Source organism: Lepidochelys kempii, chromosome 2 (genome assembly GCF_965140285.1).
Source record: "Lepidochelys kempii isolate rLepKem1 chromosome 2, rLepKem1.hap1, whole genome shotgun sequence".
Taxonomy (NCBI): domain Eukaryota; kingdom Metazoa; phylum Chordata; order Testudines; family Cheloniidae; genus Lepidochelys; species Lepidochelys kempii.
Window position 1 is genome coordinate 50,142,162 of NC_136381.1, and position 18,483 is coordinate 50,160,644.

At 42.1% G+C, this 18,483-nt stretch overlaps 1 protein-coding gene across 17 annotated transcripts in view; it reads right to left on the reverse strand.

Moving 5' to 3' along the window:
• RALYL (RALY RNA binding protein like) overlaps positions 1-18,483 on the reverse strand; it is a 614,199-nt gene that overhangs the window by 385,469 nt on the left and 210,247 nt on the right. For 2 of the 17 annotated variants that reach the window (XM_073330696.2, XM_073330690.2), the window contains one exon: positions 9,523-9,638. The exons of the other annotated variants lie outside the window; for them this stretch is intronic. The gene's annotated coding sequence lies outside the window, so the exon portion shown is untranslated. The remainder of the gene's footprint in view (positions 1-9,522; positions 9,639-18,483) is intronic. 17 annotated transcript variants of the gene reach the window in all.

An 18,483-nucleotide genomic window follows, 5' to 3' on the forward strand; every position in this document is an offset into this window, starting at 1 on the left:
TTAACTATTTAAAGGGTCAAATTAAACAAGGGACAACTCTCCACTCAAAGCTCAAGTAAAACAGCTCTGTGCAGGGGACCAGAGCAGGGAGGGGAGAATAATTCCCAATCCCAATGGCAGGGCATCAGGTACCTGTGTACCAAAGCTATGACTACAAACTGCAATCCATGGGTAACAGTAGTGATCATAAGCCTCTGGAATCTGTGGCACCAACTCTGTGATTTCCCGGCGGGTGCTTGACCCCCGTTCTGCCCCAGCCCTACCTGCACTCCACCCCTTCCTTCAACCCCCACCCCACCTCTTCCCACTCCTGCTCTGCCCCCTCCCCTGACCTCTCCCAACCCTTGCTCCTCCTCCTCCTCCCCCAGTACGTCCTGCACGCCTCTGAACAGCTGATCACTGGTGGGTGGGAGGCACTGGGTGGGGGAGGGAGAACAGCTGATCGCCAGGGTGGCTGGTGGGTGCTGAGCACCCACTATTTATTTTCTGTGGGTGCTCCCACCCCAGAGCACCCACGGAGTCCGCGCCTACATCTGGAACTCTCCACACACTCTCCACACAGGGCTAACTAGCTGTTCATTCAACATGCTTAGCATGAACAGTGTATCTGTGTCTAAGCAGACATTAGACATTAAAAATTTGCTACTGGGTATGTCCATAAAGCAATTTTCAAAATGTTATCTTTGTTCAGTCAACAGTTTCAAGTTCAGCAAAGACACTAGTCTTTAATGAGAAAGATTTACGCCAAGTGTCATAAATATAAAGGGAAGGGTAACCACCTTTCTGTATGCAGTGCTATAAAATTCCTCCTGGCCAGAGGCAACATCCTGTTACCTGTAAAGGGTTAAGAAGCTCAGCTAACCTGGCTGGCACCTGACCCAAAGGACCAACTTTCAAATCTGGGGGGGGGGGGAGGCTTTTGTTTGTGCTCTTTGTTTACATGTTTGTTCTCTCTTGGGACTGAGAGTGGCCAGACAGAAATCCATCTTCTCCAACACATCCTAATCCAAGTCTCCAATATTGCAACCAGTATAGGTAAACCAGGCAAGGTGGATTAGTTTATCTTTTGTTTTATGTGAATTTTCCATGTGTTAAGAGGGAGGTTTATTCCTGTTTTCTGTAACTTTAAGGTTTTGTCCAGAGGGGAATCCTCTGTATTTTGAATCTGAATACGCTGTAAAGTATTTTCCATCCTGATTTTCCAGAGGTGATTCTTTTACCTTTTCTTTAATTAAAATTCTTCTTTTAAGAACCTGATTGATTTTTCATTTTTCTTAAGATTGCAAGGGTTTGGGTCTGTGTTCACCTGTACAAATTGGTGAGGATTATTATCAAGCCTTCCCCAGAAAAGGGGGTGTAGGGCTTGGGGGGGTATTTTGGGGGAAGATGTCTCCAAGTGGTCTCTTTCCCTGTTCTCTGTTTAACCCGCTTGGTGGTGGCAGCATAGGGTTCAAGGACAAGGCAAAGTTTGTACCTTGGGGAAGTTTTAACCTAAGCTGGTAAGAATAAGCTTAGGGGGTCTTTCATACGGGTCCCCACATCTGTACCCTAGAGTTCAGAGTGGGGAAGGAACTCTGACACCAAGCTTCACACTTCAGCCATCTTTGCTATAGCTCTGCCTAAAAGCAATGTGGCTTGAACAGTATTATCACTGACAAGTGTTCAAAAATCATGAGTCAAAACACACAGAAATCACAAGGTTGGCTTAAAAATCATGCGATTTTAAAAAAGCTGTTTGGATTATTTACCTAGCTTTCTAACCTTTTGAGTGCACTCAGGTCACATTTTCAAGCTTTTCTCTGCAACTCTGAAGACAAGAAACTGGCTTTTTAAAAAAACAGCTGAAATCCTCATGTCTTCACATGACTCCAGTAGCTGGAGTTTTAGGAAACACACCAAATGTGAGATTAAAATCATGAGAGTTGGCAAGACTACTAGAATTTTATTAACTGGAAATGTCACCCTTACATCAACACTGATGAACTCCTTTGTGCTAGATGATATTTTGTTCTAACTTTTTTAGTAAGTTAACCTTTAAGCAGTAAATAAGCACAGAAAAAATCCTGCCCCAAACCTGAACATTTTGGAAAGTTATGATAATGTGGAAACAAAAGGTCTATAATTAAACTGTATTGGAGGCTTATCATCAGTGGGTACTCTCAAATATTGGCAATAGTACTGACAAAGACCAATTAATATTTGCTTCCGTGGGTGGACAATCTATAATCGTTGCCCTTAAAAACTTGAGAATTAGATTCAAGAAACACATTTCCAATTTGTATCTAAAATTTATACCATTACTATTGGCTTGGGAGCTGACAATTAATATTCAGTAATCAATGTTCAACTTACAATGTAGCCTTCTCGCTATAAATCAGCTATGTCTTCCTTTTTCAATTTTTGATTTTTCCATAGCAATAATTCAGCATAAGCACACTGCATTATATTTTTTTAAATCAGAAAGCAGTCTTTGTATCTTTGCTCTGGGGATTTATTCGCAAAAATTAAACTTTACCCTTTTGTATGCTTCATCAGTAAAATAGACACAAAATTGCATCTACACAAGCAAAGCCATGCATTCCTATACACAGGCATTTGGCAAACAAGTTGATGTGTTTCAAATGCAACCCTTGAACGGGATAGCAAAACTCACCGAGACTTGAAATTGATATGTTTTCTGCTAATGCAATTCCAATTTTTTTCAAGATGTAAACAGGAAGACTTAGTGTTAAAAAAAAAATCCCCAGAGATTGTCAATGACATTTGGAGCCATTTTCCTCCAGGTTGTTAACTGGAATGTGGCCCAGATGAGTAGCTCCCAAGCTCATTGCAATCTGAAGGGTGTTAAGAGACATACTCTATGTGAAATGAGTTTGTGGACTCAGTCCAATGCCCAGTCGACAGATTTCCACATCAGAATTTGCATTAATGGACACCCTGGTAGGAGCCTCAGCAGAGAGACCAAGGACTGATCAGATAAGCAAGTCACAATGAATTGTGGTCTTGTCAGATGTCATAAGCCAAAAGGGTTTTGGACTGCTAATACTTGGGTAGGAGACTTCCAATAAAACCGCAGGATGCTATTGTAAGTGGCGCTGGTGATTCAGTTGGTTGACCCTGTGCTCCTCTGATGACAGTGCATGGGGACAGGGTGCTGCTTCGAGCAGAATTAATGCTCATACAGATTTCATCCTAGAAATCCACTAGGTTTGGAGGGGAGCATGCTGAGCTCTGGCTTTGCTGGGTCTGGCCTGGCATCCTCCCCAAACCTGATGACCCTTAACTCTATAGTTTTTGCCCACAGGCTTCTGGGATGGGGTAGAATTATGTCCCAGGCAGCTTCTCCTTCCCTTGGACACTGCTTTTGTGATCTTCCTTACTTCCCCCACCCCCTCATTTTTGCTCCTTTCTGTGTGGTATATAGAATAAAAGTAAACAGTGCTAATTAATCCACACCATCAAATGTCAGATCAAGACATGCGTCTAGTTGAACTCACTCATCCAGTAAATAATTCCTATTAATTTTAAATAGTTCTATTTTTCATTTCAAACAGATTTTGGGTTGTTCTGTTTTTTCTAGCAAAGCTCCTTTAACAAAATATCACTACACTATAGCTTGTCTGTCTGTCTGTCTGTTTGTTTCTCTCTCTCACACACACACTCTCTCTCTCTCTCTCTCTCTGTCTCTTACTGGCCATAAACTACATAAAGATAAATGTAAAATCCTCTCCCCACTATACCTTTCATTTTTTCTAAAGGCTGGTCTGCTGACAGACTGACTTGGTAAGAGATTTTATGTGACATCATAAATAACTTGTATTCACTGATCTAAATTAAATGAATATTGTACAGATAGTGCTACACGTAAAATATAATGAAGACTAATGTAAGGTGAACAAAAGCAGGTTTGAAATATTCATGGCATAAAAAGAATGATCATTTCATTTTATATTCTCAGTGTAACTGACGTTGAAAAACAAATGCCCTTAAGAGTTGTGCTTAGTGAATGAAATCTTTGGATCATTCTTAAAAGTACCCCTGTTGTAACTGTTCAGGGATTACATAATAGGCAGAAAGTGTATTATGTTTTGGCTGTAACAAAAGCATCAATTAATTTCACATATTTCTTTATTGTGGTATTGCATTGCTCTGACACAGACTCAACTGAATTTGCATGATTCCGAGGTCAGTGGAAATAATAAGAATTGAAAAGGATAGGATAAAGGGATGGAAAAGTCTATTACCCACTGGTGAATCTAACCATCCTTTGCAATCCTTAATCTCAGAAGCCTTTTTTGTCATCAGTCATTTTCCACCTATTTTCAGCATATTGTAGAACAAAGGTTCTGTAAATAGGCTATGTCCTTTAGGCCCCACAGAGAATTAGTTCTTTGAACAAAGAAAGAAACATGCATTAATTCAGCACTGAAGAGATGTAAGAAAGGGTCTTTTTATATGGGCTTTTGATGCTGAAGGGTCCATGTTTTTGGAATTAGGACATATATCCATTTTCTCTTATACCCATTTTTTAAACTTTATTTCCTAACTTCTCTCTCCTCAGGCCCTGATCTTTTTCTAGTCCAACAATTGGCCTGCTGCTTTTAGTGATCAGGTAGTGGGTTGATAGGCTCTAGAGATGTACTGAGCAGGACCATTAAAGGAGCTGTAGCTCAGGTCACTGTATGCTGAAAGGCACTTACGTGGCCTAGGAAAGGGAAATAAAACTCCAAGCATTAGTCCTTTTAAAGCTCTTTTCTCTGACTTTGTGTATTATCTACAAAACAGTCCCAAAACAAAAGAAAGTCAACTGAAAAACACAGGGCAATTATCCCCACAAAGGCTTTCCCAGCTTTAATCAGACAGGAAGAAGAGAACATACCTTTCCCCTTTGACCCAGCTTCCCCTTCCTTTTATACTTGGACCTGAGCAGCCCCATGACCAAGCAGGACCTATTAATCCTTTACAGACTGTAGCATATTTACCTTGCCATATATACATCTTAAATTGTCTGCTTTAAAGACTGGAACACAGTCTATTTTCTGGTTTTGCAGTCTCCCACAGCACTTAGCTACTATGGTGATTAGGTGAAGAGAGGTCAGCATGTTCCTTGCTCTAGGTATGAGTCTCTGCATCACAATTAAGAATAATCAGGTCTGGGCAAAGTATTTCTCCAAGATAACCATTTAAAACATTTTCAACATATTTCTTCAGCATGGACAAGCTAACTTATCAGGACAATCTATATTAAATCTTTCAATATTTATCTGGCTGTCCTTTTTCCCACATGGTAAGAGCCCAGTCTAAAAATGCAACACTATATTCACCCAATTTGGCTTCCTTAAAAAACAAAATGTTTTATTCCATCTCCTACCATAAACAAACCAACAACAGGTAAAAAATAAAGTGATTTTTTAAATCTATGTGTACTCTATTATTCTGTACTCCAGTTCATGCTATTTCATTAGTGAAATTTGTATATTATATGCAGGCACCAGTTTAGGGCATTGTGGCTTTATGAAAAATAGAAAGTAACAAAAAGACCTCAAAACACACTTATCTATACTAATACTTTACAGACTGGAGGCTTAAAAGTTAGTAGGCCTACATTTTGACCTACTTTTTCCTTATATGTTTGCAAAGTTCATGTTGTCATTTTAGAATCCGTGTTTGTTTTTTCCAAAACAAATGCTTCAATGTTATTTTTTTTTGGCATCTGTGTGTGTGTTTTTTCATAAGAAAAGTAATGCCACACTCCTATGCTCATCTGCAATTCTCAATTAACAAACCAGTGTGCATAGGAGAGAATAGAGAACAAGGGAAATGAAATAAATTTCACTTTCTAGCCGTGAGAAGGTTCGCGTAAGTGACGGTGATCAAAACTTAAGTTTACAAAAGAGAAAAAAACACATTGTCTGTCTATACTGAAAGGAGGACAGGAGACACTTGACAGGGTTTTAATCAGGCCACAACTTTATAATTAGATGTCTGGGACTACCCGGCAGATAAAAGTGTACAGTGCAGGTAATTCCATGTTCAATAAATATCTACCCAAGGAGCTTCCACCAATGCCCCTCTTCTTCCATGCAGGTCCCCCAACTAACCCCATTGCTGGGTCCTTACTTCTCCTCCCTTGAACGAGAGTTAAGGTGGACTATAAGAAGGCAGGGATTGGCTCCCTGCTGCATCAGTCACAGTAGCCCTGAACTCTACCCTATTCCACTCCTTTAAGAAACACCTCCTTTTTAAATCTTTTACCAAGCTATTTATCTGGTCACTGTATCCCAGGGGTGGGGAACCTTTTTTCTATCATGGGCCACTGACCCACAGAGAAAATCAATCGCGGGCCACACACAAGTAAAAAGCAACTTAATTTAGGGTGGTTATTTTTTAGAGAGAAATATAAAATGTTCAACTCGCCTGCCTGGGCTGGGCACAGAGGCTTGGAGCTTCCCCCTGCAGCGGGGCAAGCCAATGCTCATGGCTCTAGCCCTGCGGGGCGGGGGGGGGGGGGGGCTGCCATGACTCATGGCTTCTCCACATGGTGGGGCAAGCTGACGCTCATGGCTCCAGCCCCGCCCGGGGTGCTGAAACTTGCCGAGGCCTTAATGAAATTAAGCAACAGTCTGAATCTGGCCCACGGGCCATAGGTTCCCCAGCCCTGCTCTATCCCTTCCCTATGGAGTACCTGCACTGGACATCTGCCCCACACTTGTATAATGAATTACGACATCATAGTCTAACTTCTTTTCCTACTCACCATAACAAAGCCCTCCCTGAACCCACTGTGGGGAAGGCAACCCCCCTCCCCCACTCCCTGCACACACACACACACACACCCCGCACCAAGGCTATTCTGGTGGTGATGAAAAAATTCCTTTCCATCCCCCCTAGAAAGGAGCGGCTAGTGCGATGCCCACAGCAGGTTCTAATCAAACTTGGTATTTTGCTATCTCAAGGGGAGGGAGGATGGGTGCTGCTCTGCCTGGTTTGTGGAAAATGGGCTCCTCCCTCCAGGCATCGCCCTTTTCAGCTTCCCAGCCCTTCCGGTCTCTGGGGATGAGTCAAAGTCACCACACTGACCCACTCCCCTTTTGAACACACACACACACGCTTAAAGGTGCAGTGAGGTCATTCTCAGTGTTCCTTTCAGGAAACAGCTGGACATATTAGATTTATACACTTTCAGAACTATTAGTAGAGAAAGTCCTATTACAAATCTGGGTAATTGTTAGACTTTCAGAGTAATTTATATGACAATTTTAGCCAGTGCTGGGGCAACCTGCGGCCCATCAGGGTAATCTGGTGGCAGGCCGCCGGAAAGTTTGTTTACATTTGCACAGCTGCCCACAGCTCCCAGTGGCTGTGGTTTGCCGTTCCTGGCCAATGGGAACTGCGGGAAGCGGCGCAGGCTGCTGGGACGTGCTGACCGCCACTTTCCGCAGCTCCCATTGGCCGGGAATGGTGAACCACGGCCACTGGGAGGCGCAGGTGGCTGTGCAAATGTAAACAAACTGTCTGGCGGCCTGCCAGCAGATTACCCTGACAGGCTGCGTAAGGCCTGCAGGTCACAAGTTGACCACCACTGATTTTAGCTCTTTTAATGTTCTTGAATTGCCCATGAAGGGACTTTGATTTTTGCTAATTATTCCTTTTTCATTTTTGCAATAGTTTAACAATTGTCAGCTGATAGGTTACTTGAGAACTGCTAACTGCTAACTGCTATTTGTAATATGTTATCATTTTAGTTCCATGGCTGGATGACCTCACCTTTTGTAATCAGAAGAAAAAGAAATGAACTTCTGGTACAAGTTTTCAGACACAAAATCTTGTGCCAAATAAATGTGACTTTCAAGATTTTTCACAGGAGAATTTTCAGGAGAACACAGACTGTTCAGCTGCAGAAAGATCCCAGAGATTCAGGTCAACAAAATGTTTACCATAAGTGGCAACACTTTCAGATAACTCACCAAGAATTTGTGAATGTCCACAAACGATGGACATTTTATATTGGTTGATTCAGTATTTTTACTATTCAGCATGGTACACTATACTCCTTGGAGAATTCTGCACCACCACATTAAAATTCTGCATATAGTATTTTAAAATTCTGCAAAATGTTGCATATTTTATTTTTCAAAATAATAACACAATATAATCATACCAGTTGCAAATATTTTGGTAATATATTTCAAAATATCTGTCAGAAAGTATGTCTGGAACAATACAGACAACAAACGAGATTCAGGATTTTTTTTTTTATAAATAGATTCCTTACTAAGCATATTAATACAGAACTTTGAGTAATTCATTTAAACTACACTATAGAAACATATTTCCTGCACCATTCAGAAGCAGTGCAAAGGCTTGAGGGAGTCAGGGGGAACTAAGGAGCTGAGGGAGAGGGAAGGAGCCTGAGAGTGAACCTGGAGGGTTGTTGGATGTGGGTGAGTAGTGGATTGTTAGAGAGTTGGGGAGCCTCCCCCATGCAGACCCTGGCTGACCCCTAGCCTCTCCCAATCAGTCAGGCACATCTTCCCCTGTCCCCATGTGGCCCTGCACCTGCCACATCCATCCCCATGTGGCCCTGCAGTCTCCCCGTGGCCTGCAGCGCCACTCCCATTCAGCCCTTGGCTTGATGCTGTCATCCCCCTAGCTCCTGAGACCTGTCGCAGTCAGTCCGCCCACTTGCCCTTTTAAACCCCAGTCTGTGACCCCCCAGCAGCCACATATGCACAGCTCTGTCCATCCCATACCTCCTCACCTGTCCCCACTGTGAGGAATGCAGTCTCCCAATTCCTCTCTGCCCACTGGCTGGCCTCTCTTCTGGTGCCACAGCTGCCCCTGGTGGGCAAAAGATGTAACTGCAGTGCCTTGCCAGCAGAATCTATATTCTGCAGAGAAAAAAACTGCAGGGGGTCATGAATTCCCCCAGGAGTAGTACTGAAAACATACTGGCCAGATCCTTGGATACAGCCAAGGATCATGAAGGTGGCTTTACAAACACTCCTAATATTCCCCTACCTTGGGCTTGTTGTGCACTAGTCTGGTCCCCTAGTAGAATTTAGAGCATCCAGAAGGCTGCAAGTCCCACGAAATGCAAATGGTCCCTAAGTGATTGTTACAGCACCTGAGGATTGCAAGGGCACAAGGAAAACACAAGCATACACACTTTTCCCAAACCATGTCCCCCTACAACATGAACAGGGAGTGGGGGCTAGCAAGCATGCTACTATGCCATCTTTGGGGCCCTGGAAGATCCCCTGCTCTGGAGTGATTCTTCTGTGGCTGGATACACTAGCTTTGGGATTGTTTTTGTTCTGGCAGCACAGTGCAGAGCAGTCCAAATATAGGAGAGAATCTGAGCCACTTGTGTATTGTGTATGTTTATTCTTCTATAGTATTCATTGCTAGTAGCAAAACTCATATTAACGGGGGGAGGGGAAATGGCCAGCTGGATGGTTACAGGTTCAGAAATATAAACCTCTGCCAGCAATCCAGTTAGCAGGTAAAAAACACCCAAACCTGTCACTCTGAACAAAGTTGGAAAGGTCGAGATGATGCTTCGCTATCCTGTCTTATGGGGACCAGTGTGTTTTTGCGTGTCTATGTGGTAAAGGAGAAGTGTCACTGCGTCCAACCTGTAGGGAAACATTTATTAAATGGGTCAGAGAACACATATTTCAAGCAAGACTGTTGGTTATAAAGAGCATAGTTTCATTCTGTAATAAACACAAGCGTGATGTTCACAGAAATAACACTGTCAGGTTTGCCCTTTAGAACATTGATCCAGGGTTAGTAAATATTGGGTAAGAGGACAGTACAGCTTGCTGCAAGCACAAACCATGGACATTATGTTATTGGATTGCAGTGAAAACAAAACAACAAGAATAAAGCAAGCTTGATAACCTCATAATACCAAATATTTTTCACAATAATACAGTACCTCCAAACAATCTGCACTGTTGCCCATAAGGAAAAACTCATTTTGATAATCTAAATATTTGCCTGCTAGTCCCAACTGATTTGTAAGCAACAGCGTTAATGTGGTAGGAATGGTAATGCAAAGATTTTGAGAGCTCTTGTTCTTACTTTGATATTCCAAGCATCTCTGTTGCTATCCCCGAACAAGAAAATTACATAATTACTTCTGCAAAGAGGCTTGTCATAATCCAATGTTCAGTGCAGACCTCTTTTTTCGTTGGACTATAAAATCTGAAATGCTAAATGCTATAGAAGATAGCCAAAGAAATAAACAATGTATTTTTAAGCAAAAATTGTTTCATGCTTTCAGTGTCTTAGGCTTTTAAAATGGGTCTTTTGGGATGATACATTGTAAATATGAGTACAAGAGAATACCATCTTCCTACAGACGCACGGCTACTTGTTCATTTACATAAGTCACCCAAGGTCTGAAAGTGTTTTGTCTCTTATCAAGAACAGCAGTACTTGTGGCACCTTAGAGACTAACAAATTTATTAGAGCATAAGCTTTCGTGAGCTACAGCTCACTTCATCGGATGCATAGAATGGAACATATAGTAAGATTATATATATATATATATATATATATATATATATATCGGGCTTTGTTGCCCGATATATAGTTTCTTGGGTTAGTGTTTTTGTTGTGTGGTGTGTGGTTGCTGGTGAGTATTTGCTTCATATTTATTCAAATGACACCATCATAGGACCTAATCACATTAGCCATGCCATCAGGGGCTCATTCACCTGCACATTTACCAATGTGATATATGCCATCATGTGCCATGCATGCCCCTCTGCCATGTACATTGGCCAAACCGGACAGTCTCTATGCAAAAGAATAAATGGACACAAATCTGACATCAGGAATCATAACATTCAAAAACCAGTAGGAGAACACTTCAGCCTCTGTGGCCACTCAGTAAAAGATCTAACGGTGGCAATTTTGCAACAGAAAAGCTTCAAAAACAGACTGCAAGGAGAAACTGCTGAGCTAGAATTAATATGCAAACTAGATACCATTAACTTGGGTTTGAATAGAGACTGGGAGTGGCTGGGTCATTACACATATTGAATCTATTTCCTTAAGTATCCTCACACCTTCTTGTCAACTGTCTAAATGGGACATCTTGATTATCACTACAAAAGTTTTTCTCTCCTGCTGATAATAGCTCATCTTAACTAATTAGCCTCTCACAGTTTGTATGGTAACTTCTAACATACATATATATGTTCCATTCTATGCATCCGATGAAGTGAGCTGTAGCTCACGAAAGCTTATGCTCTAATAAATTTGTTAGTCTCTAAGGTGCCACAAGTCCTCCTGTTCTTTTTGGGGATACAGACTAACATGGCTGTTACTCTGAAACTTGTGGCTTATCAGTGTTCCTTGCAATCCGCACTGCTCAATTCTTGAACATCTGTTTTCACTATTGGGTTTTTTTTTTCAGAATTCTCAGCCTGACAAGGCCCAAATATTGTGCAGGGATGAGTGACCCTGCCATTGTAGAAGAGATAAAAAAGGAGAGAGGCACACAAAAAGGGAAAACAGCAGAGGAGGAAGCTTGAAATAATGTGGGGTGAATTCGTTTAACTCACATTCTTCTCATGATTTAACAATTTGCACTAAGAAAAGCTGAGGCAGTGGAGAAAGTGGGGGTGGAAAGCTAAGGTGTGCAAAACAGAAGTTAGGTTTCCCACCCACTTTTTCCTTTTCCTTTTTGAAAGGGAAGGTATGGATCTAACCTTTCCACTTACCCCATGCCATCACAGGATGCAGGTAAATGAAGAACTGGAGACTGAAGTGAAGGTCATTTCTCATACTGACTCAGAGGGACAGGTATGTGTTAAAACACATGGGACTGAAGAAAATCCACATTTACATGTAATAGAAAAATGTATTGGTAAATCCGTCTAGGAAAGTTTTCATTTTGGCAAATTTACTCATATGTGTGGATGTCTGGGTGAGGGCCCGAGCTGGTTCAGTTTTGTAATGTTAAGAAGAACCCTTAGCTATGGAATCTGGCCCTTGTTGCTGTTGACACCACCTTGCAGAAGGGTTACAATAGTTTAATTACACAGATTACTTCAAACTATTCTATAGCTTGTAAGACTATCCACTAGAAATAATAGCTGTCATGATACTTCTGTGTGCCTATACAGTGCTTTCAATCCAATGATCTTCAAACACTTTACAAACATTGGTGATTAAATCTCAAAGTACATCCTCTGTAGGTTCTTATATTGCACCCATCTCCATGGTGGACAACCACCTAAGTACTCGCAAAAATAAAAGGAGTACTTGTGGCACCTTAGAGACTAACCAATTTATTTGAGCATAAGCTTTCGTGAGCTACAGCTCACTTCATCGGATGCATACTGTGGAAAGTGTAGAAGATCTTTTATACACACAAAGCATGAAAAAATACCTTCCCCCACCCCACTCTTCTGCTGGCAATAGCTTATCTAAAGTGATCACTCTCCTTACAATGTGTATGATAATCAAGTTGGGCCATTTCCAGCACAAATCCAGATTTTCTCACCCCCCCCCCCCCCCCACACAAACACACTCTCCTGCTGGTAATAGCTTATCTAAAGTGACCACTCTCCTTGTATGGGGGTGGGGGGGGTGAGAAAACCTGGATTTGTGCTGGAAATGGCCCACCTTGATTATCATGCACATTGTAGGGAGAGTGGTCACTTTGGATAAGCTATTACCAGCAGGAGAGTGAGTTTGTGTGTGTGGTTTTTGGAGGGGGGTGAGGGAGTGAGAGAACCTGGATTTATGCAGGAAATGGCCCACCTTGATTATCATACACATTGTGAAGAGAGCGGTCACTTTGGATGGGTTATTACCAGCAGTAGAGTGAGTTTGTGTGTGTGTGGGGGGGGGGGGGGGCGGAGGGTGAGAAAACCTGGATTTGTGCTGGAAATGGCCCAACTTGATGATCACTTTAGATAAGCTATTACCAGCAGGACAGTGGGGTGGGAGGAGGTATTGTTTCATGGTCTCTGTGTGTATATAATGTCTTCTGCAGTTTCCACGGTATGCATCCGATGAAATGAGCTGTAGCTCATGAAAGCTCATGCTCAAATAAATTGGTTAGTCTCTAAGGTGCCACAAGTACTCCTTTTCTTTTTGCGAATACAGATTAACACGGCTGTTACTCTGAAACCTCTCCTTACAATGTGTATGATAATCAAGGTGGGCCATTTCCAGCACAAATCCAGGGTTTAACAAGAATGTCTGGGGGGGTGCTTAGGAAAAAACAAGGGGAAATAGGTTACCTTTCATAATGACTTAGCCACTCCCAGTCTCTATTCAAGCCTAAGTTAATTGTATCCAATTTGCAAATGAATTCCAATTCAACAGCATCACTTGCCCCATAACCTCAGCCGTGCGGAACACAATGCCATCCACAGCCTCAGAAACAACTCTGACATCATAATCAAAAAGGCTGACAAAGGAGGTGCTGTTGTCATCATGAATAGGTCGGAATATGAACAAGAGGCTGCTCGGCAGCTCTCCAACACCACTTTCTACAAGCCATTACCCTCTGATCCCACTGAGAGTTACCAAAAGAAACTACAGCATTTGCTCAAGAAACTCCCTGAAAAAGCACAAGATCAAATCCGCACAGACACACCCCTGGAACCCTGACTTGGGATATTCTATCTACTACCCAAGATCCATAAACCTGGAAATCCTGGGCGCCCCATCATCTCAGGCATTGGCACCCTGACAGCAGGATTGTCTGGCTATGTAGACTCCCTCCTCAGGCCCTACGCTACCAGCACTCCCAGCTACCTTTGAGACACCACTGACTTCCTGAGGAAACTACAATTCATCGGTGATCTTCCTGAAAACACCATCCTGGCCACTATGGATGTAGAAGCCCTCTACACCAACATTCCACACAAAGATGGACTACAAGCTGTGAAGAACACTATCCCCGATAATGTCACGGCTAACCTGGTAGCTGAACTTTGTGACTTTGTCCTTACCCATAACTATTTTACATTTGGGGACAATACCTTCAGATCAGCGGCACTGCTATGTGTACCCGCATGGCCCCACAGTATGCCAACATTTTTATGGCTGACTTAGAACAACGCTTCCTCAGCTCTCGTCCCCTAATGCCCCTACTCTACTTGCGCTATATTGATGACATCTTCATCATCTGGACCCATGGAAAAGAAGCCCTTGAGGAATCCCACCATGATTTCAACAATTTCCATCCCACCATCAACCTCAGCCTGGTCCAGTCCACACAAGAGATCCACTTCCTGGACACTACAGTGCTAATAAACGATGGTCACATAAACACCACCCTATACTGGAAACCTACTGTCCGCTATTCCTACCTACATGCCTCCAGATTTCACCATGACCACACCACACGATCCATCGTCTACAGCCAAGCTCTGCGATACAACCACATTTGCTCCAACCCCTCAGACAGAGACAAACACCTACAAGATCTCTATCAAGCATTCTTACAACTACAATACCCACCTGCGGAATGAAGAAACAGATTGATAGAGCCAGAAGAGTTCCCAGAAGTCAGCTACTACAGGACAGGCCTAACAAAGAAAATAACAGAACGCCACTAGCCGTCACCTTCAGCCCCCAACTAAAACCCCTCCAACGCATTATTAAGGATCTACAACCTATCCTGAAGGATGACCCAACACTCTCACAAATCCTGGGAGACAGGCCAGTCCTTGCCTACAGACAGCCCCCCAACCTGAAGCAAATACTCATTAGCAACCGCATACCACACAACAGAACCACTAACCCAGGAACTTATCTTTGGAACAAAGCCCGTTGCCAACTGTGCCCACATATCTATTCAGGGGACACCATCACAGGGCCTAATAACATCAGGCACACTATCAGAGGCTCGTTCACCTGCACATCCACCAATGTGATATATGCCATCATGTGCCAGCAATGCCCCTCTGCCATGTACATTGGTCAAACTGGACAGTCTCTACGTAAAAGAATAAATGGACACAAATCAGATGTCAAGAATTATAACATTCATAAACCAGTCGGAGAACACTTCAATCTCTCTGGTCACGCGATTACAGACATGAAAGTTGCGATATTACAACAGAAAAACTTCAAAACCAGAGTCCAGAGAGAGACTGCTGAATTGTAATTCATTTGCAAATTTGATACAATTAATTTAGGCTTGAAAAGAGACTGGGAGTGGCTAAGTCATTATGCAAGGTAGCCTATTTCCCCTTGTTTTTTCCTAATACCCCTCCCCCCCCCCGACGTTCTTGTTAAACCCCGGATTTGTGCTGGAACTGGTCCACCTTGATTATCATACACATTGTAAGGAGAGTGGTCACTTTAGATAAGCTATTAGCAGCAGGAGAATGGGTTTGTGGTGGGGGGGAGAAGTGGGGAGAAAACCTGGATTTGTGCTGGAAATGGCCCAACTTGATTATCATACACTTTGTAAGGAGAGTGATCACTTTAGATAAGCTATCGCCAGCAGAAGAGTGGGGTGAGGGGAGGTATTTTTTCATGCTTTGTGTGTATAAAAGATCTTCTACACTTTCCACAGTATGCATCCGATGAAGTGAGCTGTAGCTCACGAAAGCTTATGCTCAAATAAATTGGTTAGTCTCTAAGGTGCCACAAGTACTCCTTTTCTTTTTGTGAATACAGACTAACACGGCTGTTACTCTGACACCTAAGTACTGGCCATATTCATTTAATGCGGTGAAGCCTCCAGTACTGACTCCATATTAGTAAGTGTGTTGCCATCCATTATATATTTCCTCTCTCTTCCATATCGCGTGCATGTACACACTCCGGAGATTTAGCTAGTTTGGATAAGGTTCAATACACCTCCAGACTTTTTCATGCTTGTACAAACAGAACCAAATATTAAATTCCTTTGAGGTTCACTCACCACTAATTCAGAATATCATACCAAATTGGCAAGGCAGATGCATTGTTCAGATTACCCAAATTACCAAGATGCAACTTTATTACAGAAGAATATGGCTCTCAAATTACTGGATATACATCTCTGAATAACTTGTAAAATTATCTAATGCTTAGCTCACTCAAGCTTGGTAGCTGCTTTTCTAACAAATAAAAGGGCTGATCCAGAGAAGTGCTGGATCCCACTGACCAGTACCTTCGAAAAGACATGCAAGTACCCACAATATTGTGTTCATCATTAAAGACTCATATATGTGAGCAGGATCAATCTCTGCATATGGAATTGTAGTATCAGTGAGTACTTTTGAAGTGATAAAACACCCATTTTTTCATGATCTGTGTGTATAAAAACATCCTCACTGCATTTTCCACTTTTATGCATCTGATGAAGTGAGCTGTAGCTCACGAAAGCTTATGCTCAAATAAATTGGTTAGTCTCTAAGGTGCGACAAGTACTCTTTTTCTTTTTGCGAATACAGACTAACACGGCTGCTACTCTGAAACTAGAGAAATAACTATGCAAATATACAAATAACCCCTGCCCCCCCCACTAAACTATTAATTTGCTGCAATGGTTCAATCTGGAAACACATACATGACTAACTTTATTCAAGTGACTAGTCTCAGTACAGGCAATGTGAATAATCACTGGAGTAAAATTACTCATGTGAGTAAAGGTTTGCAGGATCAGGTCTCAACTCTCTAAAGTAACCATAATAAAAGTGGCACATAAAGACGTTTGCTACCTTTGTATACTTTAGGTTTGAATAAAATTCCATAAAAGTGCATAATTTAACATTAAAGCCACAATAGAAAATTGAAAGAATTGCTGTTTTTTTCCATAGGCTATCAAAAAAGCAATTTAAAATTGAATAAAAAAGGGAGGTATTATCTGAACTGTAGGTGTTGTGAAAATTGTGCAGTGAAAATTAAAATACTAGTTTGTGCTGCAGCCATAAATTACTAAACTAATTATCTAGTAGCAAGCATAACTGAATCATTCAAAGGGGTAATTAGCAATCAAACATAATGAGTACTGCTACTATTTCTTGTCATACTGTATTTAGCTTCCGTGCAGCCTAGAGGAACTGAATGATTTCCTATTCTTCTCGGAGGGCATTACTGCTATATTGAGTGCATCAGCCCATATTATTACTCCCAGTAGTTTAATTCTTCACTGGACTGCACACTTCTGATTTCTCCTGTCAAAGTTTCCCCAGATCTCCTGGGCCCTTTTAAACAGACATCTTCTTAACAGTCTTCTTTCAGTGTAAATGTAAACTGCAGCATAATCAAATTACGTAGCCCTTTTATTAATTTTATTGTATTTCTGGCTATTAACATATGCTGTATGTTATAGACAGTTTATGCTTTTGTTAACACTTTTGATATTATATACACTGTGAAAATTTGTGCCTGCTATACCTCACTACCAGGGATCCTAGTTTTCTGTAATAAAAAAACCAAAATTCTCTGTGAAAAATAAAAAATAAAAATCCACTTTTTTCCACAATTAAAATTTAATTTTTAACTTCCGTTTCCCTAGCCACAGTAGGAAGGCCTGCCACTCGGGGCTGACAGGCTGAGGTCCCACTGCCCACTCCCAGTTTGGTTAATAAGAAGAGCCGGATAATGGAGGCTCGGATAAACAGGGTTCTACTGTATATGTATGGGGTCTTGTTTTTTTGCAAAATGTAAAAACCAAAGATTCTCTGTTAATATGCAAATTCTGCGTTTTTCCATGGTAAGCAGATTTCTAAGATCCCTCCTCACTACAACCTTTAGATGTAGAGGAGTTACACCATTTACGCTGAGCTCTTAGTAATGTGCAAAACCGAAACTGTTTGTTGCTCAGGTGCAACTCAGATAAAAACGCAGGGTCAGATTCTTCTGAAGAGTTCAGCATCCAACAGCTGCCACTGAAAATGGGTGTGGCACGCTTTTGAAAACTTTTTGAAAGCGATGGTCACACCCTATACCGGTAACCTACTGACCGCTATTCCTACCTACATGCCTCCAGCTTTCACCCAGACCACACCACATGGTCCATTGTCTACAGCCAAGCTCTACGATACAACCGCATTTGCTCCAACCCCTCAGACAGAGACAAACACCTACAAGATCTCTATCAAGCATTCTTACAACTACAATACCCACCTGCGGAAGTGAAGAAACACATTGACAGAGCCAGAAGAGTACCCAGAAGTCACCTACTACAGGACAGACCTAACAAGGAAAATAACAGAACGCCACTAGCCGTCACCTTCAGCCCCAGCTAAAACCTCTCCAATGCACTATCAAGAATCTACAACCTATCCTGAAGGATGACCCATCACTCTCACAAATCTTGGGAGACAGGCCAGTCCTTGCCTACAGACAGCCCCCCAACCTGAAGCAAATACTCACCAGCAACTACATACCACACAACAGAACCACTAACCCAGGAACCTATCCTTGCAACAAAGCAAGTTGCCAACTGTGCCCACATATCTATTCAGGGGACACCATCACAGGGCCTAATAACATCAGCCACACTAT